Source organism: Nannobrachium achirus (genome assembly GCF_963921795.1).
Source record: "Nannobrachium achirus genome assembly, chromosome: 9".
NCBI classification, from domain to species: domain Eukaryota; kingdom Metazoa; phylum Chordata; class Actinopteri; order Myctophiformes; family Myctophidae; genus Nannobrachium; species Nannobrachium achirus.
In genome coordinates this window covers 56,626,514-56,640,233 of record NC_137818.1, presented here as the reverse complement: position 1 = coordinate 56,640,233, position 13,720 = coordinate 56,626,514, and positions in this window count along the sequence as shown.

The following is a 13,720-nucleotide window of genomic DNA, read 5'->3' as shown; positions in this document are numbered from 1 at the left end:
TGGTTGGAGCAAATTGATTCCAGACACTTCCAGCGCTGACACCGAGCCGACCCTCTGAATGCAGACCAGAAGAATATCTTATGGGAACGTCCCCCCCCTACCCCCAAAAAGCCATATAGGGCCATAACTGACCTCAAATGCAAAGGAACACTCTGAACTCCATAATAAAACATGAAACAAATGCACATGCATGGGGGGGGGCGCAAAGTAAACCCTCCTCACACCAACGTCTCTTTGTTCTTGTGACTTTATTATATTATGGCTGGGCGATATGGCCAAAATCAATCAAAATCTTTGACTAAATACCTCAATAGTGCAGGAAATGTTGTATTGTGCCGATAATATATATATATCGTCACTGTCAGGTAGAAGAAACCTTGTATCTCCAAGTTTCAAATTTGCACACGTGTTCTTTCGTAAAGTAAAGCCCTGCTTCACCATACAAGACTGTCGCACAAAACTAGTGAAAATAGCCGATCTACAAGCACAAAACGCCTCGCGTGCGAGGCGTTTTGGACATACAAGGTTCCCACCCGACAACGACGATAAGCCTATATATATATATAGTGAATCGACACTTTCTGAGAAAATCCAGAGAGTTGAGCGAACAGGGCTCAGAGTAGACATGAGGGATGAGCTGTCGACCTCTCGCTTCCCTCTGCCTTCCCCTCTTCCATCTCTGCAGCTAAAACCACCTCACCTCCTCCTCCTACAGTTCCAATAACCTTCTGCCTCCGACCCGGGGTGCTTGTTCTTCACCTTCTCAACCCTGCTTCAAGGAGTTCATCCCTCATCCCCCCTCTGTGAAAGATGCACATTGCCTGCTCTGAGAAGCAAGGTTGCAACTTGCAAGACTCCTTCCCCGTTGACTAATCCTTCCAGCACATCTACAAGTCAACAACACAGGCCTGACATTCTTCTGGCTGGCTCTGGAGACTCTGCTTATTCCAGACCAATAGTTCACCAACAACAAACATACCGTGTACCGTAGATGTTTAAGTGTTGTTTAATTACTATTGGGAAACAGATTTGTTTTCATGGCACTCTAAGCACTTGCTCAAGTGCTATTTAGCATGTCATTAGTCAAAATGTTAAAAATCAAACCTCGGTTCGAAGTGAAGCGGTGAACCTTTATTCTATGTGTTCTAGAGTTATGAACTCTGTGATCTATACATCTATAAAGTTATGGACTCTGTGATCTATTCATTCTTTATATATTCTGAATTCTACATTCTTTATATATTCTGAATGAATATATAAAGAATGGAGGGCCAAATTATCATGTGAGTCTGATGGAGGGGAATGGAACTGGTTGGAATAACGCGCTACGTCCAACTGGGGAGCATCCCCCCTGTCAGGTGATAAGAAGCGGCCTGCTCACTCCTCATGCATTGAAGGAAGCATGAGCTCACCTCCCCAGGTTGGCAGAGGGAGAGCAGAGCCCCGGATTACAGCTTAAGCAATTGGCACTGGGTGAAAAATGCGTTACAAAATCACGGGATAAAAATTATAAAGAAAAGAAAAAAATAATCCATGTTAAAACAAATAATAAAAAAAGAAAGCAGATCTACAAGCTTGCAACGCATTGTGATGCTTGTAGATTGTTTATTTTTGACTAGTTTTGAAACTTTTTGAGAGTATGCTCTTGGCATGTATTCTTGGCACATACTCCAAAACATACATTTTGTATTTCTCTGGACAAATGTTTTACCTCTGTCACTTGAGTTGGATGGAGGTTAGCTGGCTGGATTTTCATGAAATCCAACAGGAATGAAGGCTGCCCTGAACAGAAGAGATGATTGGTTAAAAGGGTCAAAGGCCAAATGGCTAAATCAGTCATATATCAGGAAATACCCTGCCTGTACTGTAACTACAAAATGTGACATAGCTCTGTTTACACAATGCTGTACCCCCTCCAACTGTATATATGTTCCCCATTTTCAACTGTTTTCATTATGTTTTGAAACTTGCTTTGGCAATGTAAACGTATGTTTACATTCAAAGCTCCTTTGAATTGTATCCTATCTGTAGGAGCAGTGGTAAGTCACAGGGCAGTGCCTGAGGAGCAGGCCAGCTCCTTGCACAAGGGTACAGGTATGACCATAGCATAACCTCATGTCACCAGGCTTTCCACCATGGAAGAAAGCCTGGTATTCGTTCTAAAACTAGACGCGTGATCCAGTTTAGAAAATACTGGAAAATATATTCGGTGGTGGGTTCTGGTTGGCGTCGCATTGTTTTTGTTCCCCACATAACGCAAATCAACTAGTTTAGTCTCGCTAGTTGAGCTACGAGTTAGAATAGAATACGGTAAACTGAAAATATGTATTTATCCCTCAGATATAGATACATTTCATTTGTATGTGCTTGTGCATATTAGTTAGCCAGCATGTCTCTGGTGTATCTTTCTGGTTAAAAGGTCTGTGCCTCTCAGGCTGTGCTATCAACATTGTTTTGGTTTAATGGCTCCTGCCATGGTGTCCACAATATAGATAGTAGGAATTGTTTACAGTTTTGATGTCACAACAACCCTGGTTTCCAAAGGAAACTAAACACGTTGAGATGACAACTGATGGTTTGACGTGATGCCAGGCCTATAATACCCTATGTGTACAACAACGATGTATCTCTGTGTTAACATGAGAAGAATTGATCTGGAAACATGCTTTTCCAAAGCGTGTAAGATCTCCTTCCTGGAATAAACCCAAATCTAACTATTAATTTAGCGAATTTCTGTCCCCTGTCCTGTGTCATCACCATGGTAACAGCCGCATGCTGAAACGATGCCCAAATTTGGAGATTGTGCCCCTGGACGTCAATGGTGACTGTTCTGCCCAACGGGCACTGGTCTGGGTTCTCCAATATTACTTCTGAGACTCCTGGATTCAATCCCTCATATACTGTGCACATCCCCCGGGCACAGGACGAGTACTATTATAACCAGTAAGACTACCTAATTGAGAGATAAGCGACAGTCAGTTCGAATACCCAAACTTTAGAAGGCAATGGTAGCCAATCAGGAGGGAATATGGGAAATGGGACAGATCCATGTTGATGACATGACTCTAGAGATACTGTGTACCACTTTGTGTGATTTTAGGGCAAAATCTGTAGGAGCAGTGTCCAAAAAATTGTTTTGCAAGAAACGGTTTCATGGTGGCGCTAGAAGAGGGCCATGTGAGAAATGAGGGGTGGAGGTTGTGGTTTGGCAGCTAAGGAGTGTGTGTGCAAAGTTTGTCATGGATAGAGGCAACGGTGGCGGAGACATGAGTAGGGGAAAAGTTTGACGTGACGTGTGACGGACAGACTGACATTCCTTCACTGTCGGATAGATATGGGGTAAGAAAAACAAAGCTATCATGGACATACCAAACGATACGAAACGATTATACAAAACTAAACACATTTTAAACTAGAGAAATATTTGGGAAGCACGGTGCTGAAGATTCCGGTCGTTGGTTCCGGTCGTTGGTTCCGGTCGTTGGTTCCAGTCGTTGGTTCCGGGCGAAGATATTTCCGACTGGATCAGAAACACCAAAATGATATTGATCCCAGGCTAGTATTTTGGTTTGGTAAGAAACCAGAGCGCACACCCATGTGACTCCACACTGAAAGTCCCCAGTCAGCTCTTAAAGGGTTTTTAGACCCAAGATGCTGTGAGGCAACTAACCACTGAGCCACCGTGCCTGCCAAGCCAAGTGTCGGCCAAACGCCTAAATCATAAATTGCAACATATAATGGAAGTCTAATTACAAAGTAAATGTGTTTGGACAAAGCGGAAGTTAAGTAGAGTGGATGTGGCTGAAAAGAGTGAATTCTTTCCTTTTTCTTCGGCTTGTCTTCTTCCGTGTCACTCTGTCTCTAAGCCCCACCATCATAAATGATATGTAATTCTATTGTTTTATCACAGCGTCATCTCCAAAACACCATTCCTAATGCACCCTCCAGTCCTGTCATCTTACATTAAATTAATGTTATACCATGTAACTTTTTTTATAAAACAAATCTTAAAATTGTCCTAACTGTTAAATCGCTAAAGTTTTAGAACACCCACTCCCGTTATTTTCAGCTTCTAAAGCCTTCTCTTTATATGTTTTCTATGATCCTGACCGGGCCCCGGTTTTCGCGAAAAAATTACCGTACGTCATCACACTACCGGCCAATCACAGCGAGGGTTATACACTGCCGGCCAATCACAGCGCATCTTGAAGTGGGGTCGCTATGGCGGCCATGTTTGTAGTCGCCCGTGTGTCTCTATACTCAAAAGGTAACCTCGCCTACCAGGCAGGGTGAAGGTGTCCGTTTCTCCGGAATGCCTGAACGCACAGGAACCAGGGACCCCTCTAAAGATAGATCTCGGCGAGGTGGAGGCACCTCGCGGGGCCCGCAGGGGCCGAAAAACGTCCGAAAGACGCGGACGCGGTTTGCTATAGGGCTACTGACCACTAGTTGAGCATCTTACACAGTATAGCTTTAAGTTATTATAACGTTACTATACATACAATTCGGAAATAAAGAGCACGCCTCAAACTCATCTTTAATGTCTTTTCCGACCGATTTCAACAAATTGACTGGGGTCCCCTAAGCTAGGGCTCTATCATTTTCTCTTCACAGGAAACAGCCGGTCACAACAAGCTCACAACACATCATAGCCCAATGCGTTGAGAGCTTGTAGATCGGCTATTTTCCGGCGAATGTTCACCAGAAGGAATTCCATAGGGTTAATGTGGTTAAGCTTAATTCACCCTTTGTCAGCCTTCTGATTGGTCCTTGACTGACCAACCAGCAGGCTTTTTCTGCCTTGTCCCACCCTGGTTGCGCCTTTTTTATGTTGAATTTGCTAAAACATAATTCTTGGAGAAATAAAAACATTTAAAACATGCCTAGTCACTATCTACTGCACCTGATAGGCTCCTTTTTACTGAAACCAAGATTAAAATGAGAATTGAATACACAAAATAACAAGAAGAAGCAACTGAATTTCAATGGTTGTGGATGGAGAGAAAGGATTTTTGTCCCACCAAGACACAGCAACCAATGGTTGCAAAGAGGGGCGGGACAACGAGTGGGAATTGACAAAGGGTGAATTGCCTAACCCCTTTCTCCCACTCTGTCTCAGCACAGCGTCTCTACAATAACCCCCAAATGCTTCCGTCACTGTTTCTTGTCTCTGGAACCACAGGGGGACATAATGCAGACGGTACCTCTGCCCCGAGTTTCAACTTCCTGTGCTCCCCAAGCCCACCACCACTCATGCAGCTCCAACCACTGGCCGACCCCCACTCAACCCATTTGACCCCTGGTTCATCCCCTCATCCTGGAATGCCCGGAGGCTGGCAGGGCACTGCGTCAGTCACCCAGAACTAGAGGCAAGCAAACTGACTCTATGGGACAGGCACGTGCACACATAGACATCAAAGGGGGCTTGAGCCCCTGCCCTTTTAACCGTCTGTAAAAAGTGCCCTCTCCAGACCACGAATGCAGTTTTTACTGAAAGAAATGCAAATGCCCTCTTTCCATGCCACACCTGAAGGCAGCATTCAAGAGAATTTGTCCTTGTCCAAACTCTCCTGAACTTGAATGCAGCATCTTATGTTGAAAGAATTGCCCTTTCTCTCTTTGTCGAAATCCATGCCATTACGCCACATTGCCAGTATTGACTTGATTGTGCTTAGTTCAGTGTGGTATCACGCACCGAAAATAGCCAACCTCCAAGCTCACAGCGCGTCACAGCGCAACGCGTTGTGAGCTTGGAGGTCTGCTAGAAATGTCATCCCCCGTCCCTCTAACATTCTCTGCACGTCCTTGCTATGGGAGTCAAACCAGGGCAAAGCCAGGAGGGGCAAGAAGCGCACAACCTAGATGCAATGCGGCACGACAGCTTAGCTAACAGCACTCAAGACCCTGATGTTGCAAGGAGAGTGTGTCCCGAGTTGGTGTTGGCTAGACCACACTCTCACATCCCTTCCCCTCATCCTCGACTCAACGATTCATCCCTTCATCTTCAAAACACACCTGTCCGGACCGTGACACCCCCCCTCCCCCCCAATTCATCCACTCCTCATCCTCAACCCACCCATTCAACCTATTCATCCCCATTCAGCCCTCATTGTGCCCCGTCTTCTATGTTATTTGCCCGATAAACTGTAATGTTTCATAGTGGCGTGCTCTCACCCTCAGCCTGTGAATACACACACTGACAGGGCCATGACACACATACAAGCAGAGTCACCGTACAGAGAGTGTGTGTGTGTGTGTGTGTGTGTGTGTGTGTGTGTGTGTGTGTGTGTGTGTGTGTGTGTGTGTGTGTGTGTGTGTGTGTGTGTGAGAAAGAGAGAGTTTGTCGCAAGTTACTATGATGAAAAGCTCCACCGGCTGTCCGTCTGTCTGTCTGCCCGTCACGTCACACATTTGCCCTACTCTTATCTCCGGCACCGTTGCCCCTATTGATGCCAAACTTTGCACACATACCCCTCATTTCTCACATGGCCCTCTTCTAGCGCAACCATCAGGACGATTTTTGCAAAACACATTTTTGGACACTGCTCCTACAGATTTTGACCAAAAATCACGCAAAGCGGTACACAGCATCTCTAAAGTCATGTCATCAACATGGATCTGTCCCATTTCCCATATTCCCTCCTGATTGGCTACGATTGCCTTCTAAAATTTGTGTATGCGCCCTGACGGTGGCTTATCTCCCGTTTAGGGAGTCTTACTGGTATGTGTGTGTATCCCACTACCTCTGTCTCTATCTGTATCTGTCTCTATCTGCATCTCCTCACGTATGGTTTTCCATTTCAACATTGCTGTTAATGAATCTCACCAGTTGTTTCTAGCTGTCCTTCATCGCTCCACACACACTGCTCTGTCACTTCCTGAATGATGAGGCTGTCAGTGTGACGGACAGACCTCCTGGCCTATGACAGACAGCTGAATGAAGAGAACACTGAAACGTCCAAATTAAAGTAATTCCAGAGGATTATGCGACTGCACACACACACACGCGCAGAGGCACGCACACGCACGTGCACACACACGCACAGGCACACACACACGCTCCAGTCCTGCTAATTGTTGGCTATTTGTCTGCGAGTCTGGGATTACACGTCTTATTAAATACGGAATTCCAAATGAGGTTCGTTAAATAAGGAAGTACTCCTTTTTTAATGAAGCTAATTTATATGGAAATTACACATAATACTGACGATTCAGAGAGAGATTTATCCTCATTGGATGAAGGGGGAGGATGGAATGAAGAAAAGAGAGAGAGAGAGAAAAAAAAGGAAAACTGCAGGAAGGAGATATTCTCTTCCCCAATTGGGCCCCATGGTGTCAGGTTCTTTTAGCCAGTTTAGCTTTTCTTATGAGTCACACACACGCACACACGCACATGCACACTCACGCACACACGCACGCACGCACGCATATACACTGTTTGTTTGGGCCAATGGTGGAAAAAGTACTACTCACATTTTGTGCTTACGTAAAAGTATCAACACTACAATGTAGAAACACTCAAGTAAAACACAAGTAAAAGTCTAGAATTCAAAATGAACTTGAGTAAAAGTACAAAAGTATTCGTATAAAAATGCACTTTAAGTACCAAAAGTAGAAAGTAGTCATTATGCAGAATGTCTCATTTCACACGTTTTCAAAATGTATACAAATCTACAAGCTCACGTGTCGCAAAAAGCGACACGTTGATCTACTATACTTTCAAATATCCGAAGTATATAGGGATGAAGTGATTAATATATGTTTTGTAATAATAATAATCAAAATCCACAAAGCAACTAGTAACTAAAGATTTCAAATAATTGCAGTGGACTAAAAATTACAATATTTGCCTCTGAGATGATAGTGGAGTAGAAGCAAAAGTATATGCACGCGCATGTGTGCGTGCATGCATGCGTGTGTGTTCATGTGTGTGCGCGCATGCATACGTGTGTGCGCGTGTGATGGAGTGCATGTGTGTGAACCCCTGTCCTTGCGGTGACCCTGCACAGCTCTAGTCTGCCTCTCTGGTTCCCAGGCATCCATCATGCTGTCTGAGTGGCCGGAGAGCAGCCATTACTCTGGAACAACGGGACGCATTAACAGTGAGCTGCAGGTGTCTCTTCCCCACGTCACCCTCATCCCTCACCATGCACCAAGCACACATGTATGTGTCACGCTTTACACACACACTACAGTCCTGGTGGTTCCATTTAACGCAGAGAGTGCACACATGTTTGGTTACACTCAGCGGTGGTTCTCAACCTATGGGTCGGGCGGGTCCCCAGATGATTAACTTAATGTGCAACATTGTTTTCTCACTCAACAGTAAACAAACCAACATAAAGTTTAAAGGTTCTAATCTACACCATGCATTTAAAAATAATTTATATCATGTTGTTTATGTCCCAAAAACGTTTTGAGGCTAAATTACCACTCCTGAATACAGAGCCCCTGTCATTTCTGCCTGGCTGGTTTTGAGACCTGCTTACATAAATCCGCCCATAAACTGAGAAAGACACAATGGTCAGAAATAGGACTTTGTGAGGATAGAAGGTGCTGGTCGGACACCAAAAAAAGACTAATAGGAACATTTTAAAATCATGGTGTAGTCCCTTTAAGTTTATAGAGCTTATCTGCACATTTATAAAGTGACAATTTAAGGACTTATACCTCTAAAATGACAAATTAAACATTGTCCAAATTGTCTATTAGAGGCCAAAATTTTGAAAATAGCAGTTGTGAGCATGTAGATCTGCTAATGCTATTTTCACAATAGAGCCGTGTTATACAAAATATAATGCCTCAATTCTTAGTGCTCGTAGGGTGGGGCCCGTGGGGGGTCCCCAGTTAAAATATGATTATTTTGGGGGTCGCGGCCTGAAAAGGTTGAGAACCACTGACATACAGTATGTGTGCGTGATACAAATAAAACCAATAACATCAATATACAAACAGGCTCTAAAAATCATGGATCAGAAACCAGTGAGATGGTGGCACCACTGTGGTATATTAAGAAGACGCAACCTTTTTCATTTGAAAATGTTGTGGTTTTTTGTACTATCAAATAGTTTTTTAAATGCTTACGCAATCAGAGCTCTGGTAGAGCAACTATGGCCTCAACAAATGGTGACTGTATACTGTTCCCACGTAGGAATTAATTTGGACAGTCTGCCTTCTCAGTAAAGGGGGTAAACCTTTGGAACTCTTTGCCTACGGTTCTAAAACCATGATGTCTGTCCAAATAAATAAACATAACTTACGTATAAATTAAAAGGAGGTGGAAGTCGGTGGTTGTCAAACTTTTTTATATCAAATGAATGTGTATTTGGCCCAGACTGCTGGTGTAGCGGTCCGGGCAACTACAGTGTAGCCTGACAGCGTGTCGTGGGTTCGAGTTCCGATCCGGCAACCTTTGCTGCATGTCATTCCCCATCTCTCTCTCCTCAATTCCTGTCAACCTACTGTACTATCAATAAAAAGCATAAAAAGCTCAAAAATAGATCTTAAAAGATTTTGTGCCATGCAGGGATCGCCATACAGGATGTGTGTTGTTAAAATGTTTCAAAGGTATTCAAAACGATTTCAAGACGTTCACAACTCACAAGCATCACAATGCGTTGTGAGCATGTAGATCTCTATATAGAGGCTATTTTCAAATAGCCAATGTATATAGTTAAAGTAATTGAACTGATTTTGACGCTACATTAAAGATGGGGTGCTATCAGATTCATTTTGTACTTTTTCTGTTTTGTATGTGTTACTCTAATCTAATCTAAGTCTAACAGACCCCCGGGTGTGGTTATAATATGCAAATATGTCTTCCCTGTGTATTTTTGGTTTCTTCCTGAAAGCTGAAAGACTTTGAGTCAAAAGGCCCAATGGAAATACATCGCTTTAGGGCCAATGCATACTCCACTTTTAGATCGGAATTTATTTCACAAAATCTGAGCAGCACTGAACAGACGAAAGAATGGCGGTAACCGCCACCCCGAACCTCTGAATGACGTCATACTGTAGTTTAGAGCCGAACCGAAATAAATTCATCTCTGAAAGTGAAGTATGCATCGGCCCTTAGCGACACACTAAAATCATCCACAACAGCTGTGGGCGTGGCTTCAGTTCAGGTGGGTGGTGCTATGGTGAAAACCAGTACAGGCGAGTGTGCCCACAAAAAACATGGATTTAACACTTTCTGTACACTTTATTGAAAAAGATCTCAAATCACAGAACCCTGTCCCCAAACTCACTCTAACCCCAAGGACCCCTGGGGGCCCCTGGACGCCACTTTAAGAACTACTGGTGTAAGTAATATTTGCTTGTTAAATAGCTCTATATTATGATAATAATCATTGCAATAGATTGCTTATTCAATAACAGGGGTCTCCGCCTCGCTCAAGCTCTTTGGTAAACAATAAATACATTTTCAGGTTGGGCTACCAATTTGATCCGATCAGGAGAGAGACCTCATGGTTATATGATAAACAACTGAAAATGAATGATTAAACAGGAAAATAATAATAGTTGAAGCACATAAATGGACTCTCTCACTCATATAGGCCTACTCAATAGCTAATCAGAATATATAACGTTAATGTTTTAACAATAAACCTCTTGTTTGAATGCAAAGAACACCAATGTTAGCATAACCTTTAACTCTTGAGAGTGCGCAAATGAAACCCTGAAGGGTCCATTTCATATTATGTGCGCTCTTGGACTTGGCAAATGCCTGGATTTTTACAGTATTTCACTGTCAGATTCTTCTCAACTTCCAGAATGAGGTGGCCCAGAAAGCAAAAGGAAATGAATCAGTCCATCGGACCATGTTCTGTCCAGTGAATTCACAGTAATGCCCCCGAGGCTGCAGTTAGGGGCGTCACACCAAATTCTGGGCCCTGGGTACAAGGATTCACAGCGGCCGGGCCCCCTATGAATGTTAACTATTGAAAAATAGCAGATATACAAGCGGCACTCGTTGCCGCGCTGCGAGCTTGTAGATCTGCTATTTTTGAAAAATCGGGAAAATGTGTGCAGGAAACCTATGTCAAGGACCCCCAAGATGATATGTATTTGGCCACGGACCCCGATCTCAAAATATTTAGTTCCAGGGAACCCCCAGAAGCAAAATTTGAGTTAGAAATGTACAAAAAATACATATTCAAAGATTTTCACACATTTTCACAACTTTTCAAAAATAGCAGATCTACAAGCTCGCAGCGCGGCTGTATATCTGCTATTTTTCAATAGATAAAGTTATTAGGGCCCCTCCACAAGCTGCAAATGAATTGCCCCTTTTTTCATTTGAGGGGTGGGTGGTGGGGGGTCAATCAAGATGTCTGAATCATTCCAACTTGAATCCAACCCTGTTCATTTACATGCGGTCCATGGACTGACTCAGGCACGTGCACACATAGACATAAAAGGGGACTTGAGCCCCTGCCCTTTTATTCATCTGTAAAAAGTGCCCTCTCCAGACCATGAATGCAGTTTTTACTATGGTGAAAGAAATGCAAACGCCCTCTTTCCATGCCATGCCTGAAGGCAGCATTCAAGAGAATTGCCTTGTCCAAACATGAAACTTGAACTTGAAAGCAGCATCTTATGTTGAAAGAATTGCCCTCTCTGTGTAGAAATCCATACTGTTACGCCACATCTCCAGTATTCCTGATAGCCGACCTCCAAGCTCACAACGCGTCGCAGCTTGGAGGTCTGCTATTTCCGATATTTTCACCAAAAGGGCCCTTTTAGAAATGTCAGTCCCTGCTTCTCTAACATTCTCTGCTGCACGTCCCTGGACTGACTGACGTGACTGCACCCCGCATGCTGCAGCCTTTCAGAGTCATTCACTGGATGATAAGACAACGTTTCAGAGTGTCTGTCATTCCTGCCTCAGAGAGTAGTGATTTATTAATGCAGGGTCTGTATGCAGCTATGCCCCTGCAGACTGCCTCTGTCCCTCAGGCAAAAAAAAAAAAAAAAAAGGCTCTTCACTGACCCCTGGTGGAAATATATGTCAACAAACAAGCGGACTCCCCCCAATCAATCCTCTGCATCATTTCTCTTTTGTCTCCCATTGAGCAGGACTGAATGGGGTTGAAACTGTTCTTCTGGGACTAATAGGCCTACATAGAAACTTAGATTGCGTGTGAGCATGTTGTGAGCTTGTAGATCGGCTATTTTTTATAGAGCCCTGGGGAATATTAGGGACCAGGGGCGTCACAAGGGGTAGGAAAGTTGGACTGAGTTACTAGGGCCCAAGGTGGAGGGGCCCTAGTAACTTTAGCTATTGAAAAATAGCAGATATACAAGCTTACAGCGCGGCACCGAGTGCCGCGCTGCGAGCTTGTAGATCTGCTATTTTTTGAAAAGTCGTGAAAATGTGTGCAAATCTTTGAATATGTATTTTTTTAAGCGAACATTTCTAACTCAAATTTTGCTTCCGGGGGGGTCCCTGGAACTAAATATTTTGAGATGGGGGGTTCGTGGCCAAATTAATATCATTTTGGGGGTCCTTCACATGAAAAGGTTTGAGCATCACTGACATGGAAACATGGGTTTCTTCTTGCACACATTTTCACAATTGTTCAAAAATAGCAGATCTACAAGCTCGCAGCGCGGCACTCGGTGCCGCGCTGTGAGCTTGTATATCTGCTATTTTTCAATAGTTAACATTCATGGGGGGCCCGCAGTGAATCCTTGTACCCCCAGGGCCCAGAATTTGGTGTGACGCCCCTGTTAGGGACCATAGTGTAAACAAGCCACAGTGCTTTCTTGGGTTTAAATCCCATTAGTAGACCTTGTATCTGAACTCTACTGTCCTGTGCATTTCCTATGCGAACTGATAATAAAGTATTCAATCAATCAATCAATCGATTTCCAGAATGAAATTAAAAGCTTTCTAAACTTCCCTTCTGCACTACTGAGAACCTCACTTGTTTCCATCAAAGCTTTAGGAATCGTCTGACAGTAGATTATCAATTTACAATCATTTACAATTTAGGCATTTAGCAGAAGATTTGAATCCAGAGCAATATAAAATAAGCAAGGACAGCACAAGGCCATACATGCATAGCAACAGTAATCTAGGATCATACAGTAGAATAACCAAGAACCCATCATCAGTCTAGCTGTAGAATAACCAACACTTTGAACTATGAACGTTGTGTGAGAGTTCTTCTATCCCATTGCCCTGCAGGAGACCATCAATCAATCGACTCGACCACAGAGAAGTTTGTATAATCAATAAAAGCTTTATTTGAACATCATGACATTTAAAAAAAGGGCCAAAAAGAAAAACAGAACATTAACTCACAAGGAATTGCATAAATATATACCAGAGCATTTCAAGACATCAACATCTTTGAAAAAGAAAGATCGCAACACCTATGAACAAGCAGCAAAAACAAGTGAACAAGGACAGTGCATAAAGAAATATCAGAACACGATAATAGTATTTGTGTACCTGCTGGGTAGCTCTTTTTTTAAATTGTTTTATATGCAATCTCTGGCCAAATAGATTTCCGACTGACGCCATCTAGAGGCTGTTACAGATGATGCATTTTTAGCTGACATAAGTCATTGCAGTCTTTGCATTTCGTTTCCACTATGGAAAATCGAACAAACTTCACAGGTCTGTATCCGGTGGTGACGTCGTCATAGCTGAGAAGGACAAGAGAAATCGATGCAGGAACCACGCAGTGTAACAAGTGTCGGGTTGCTCTGA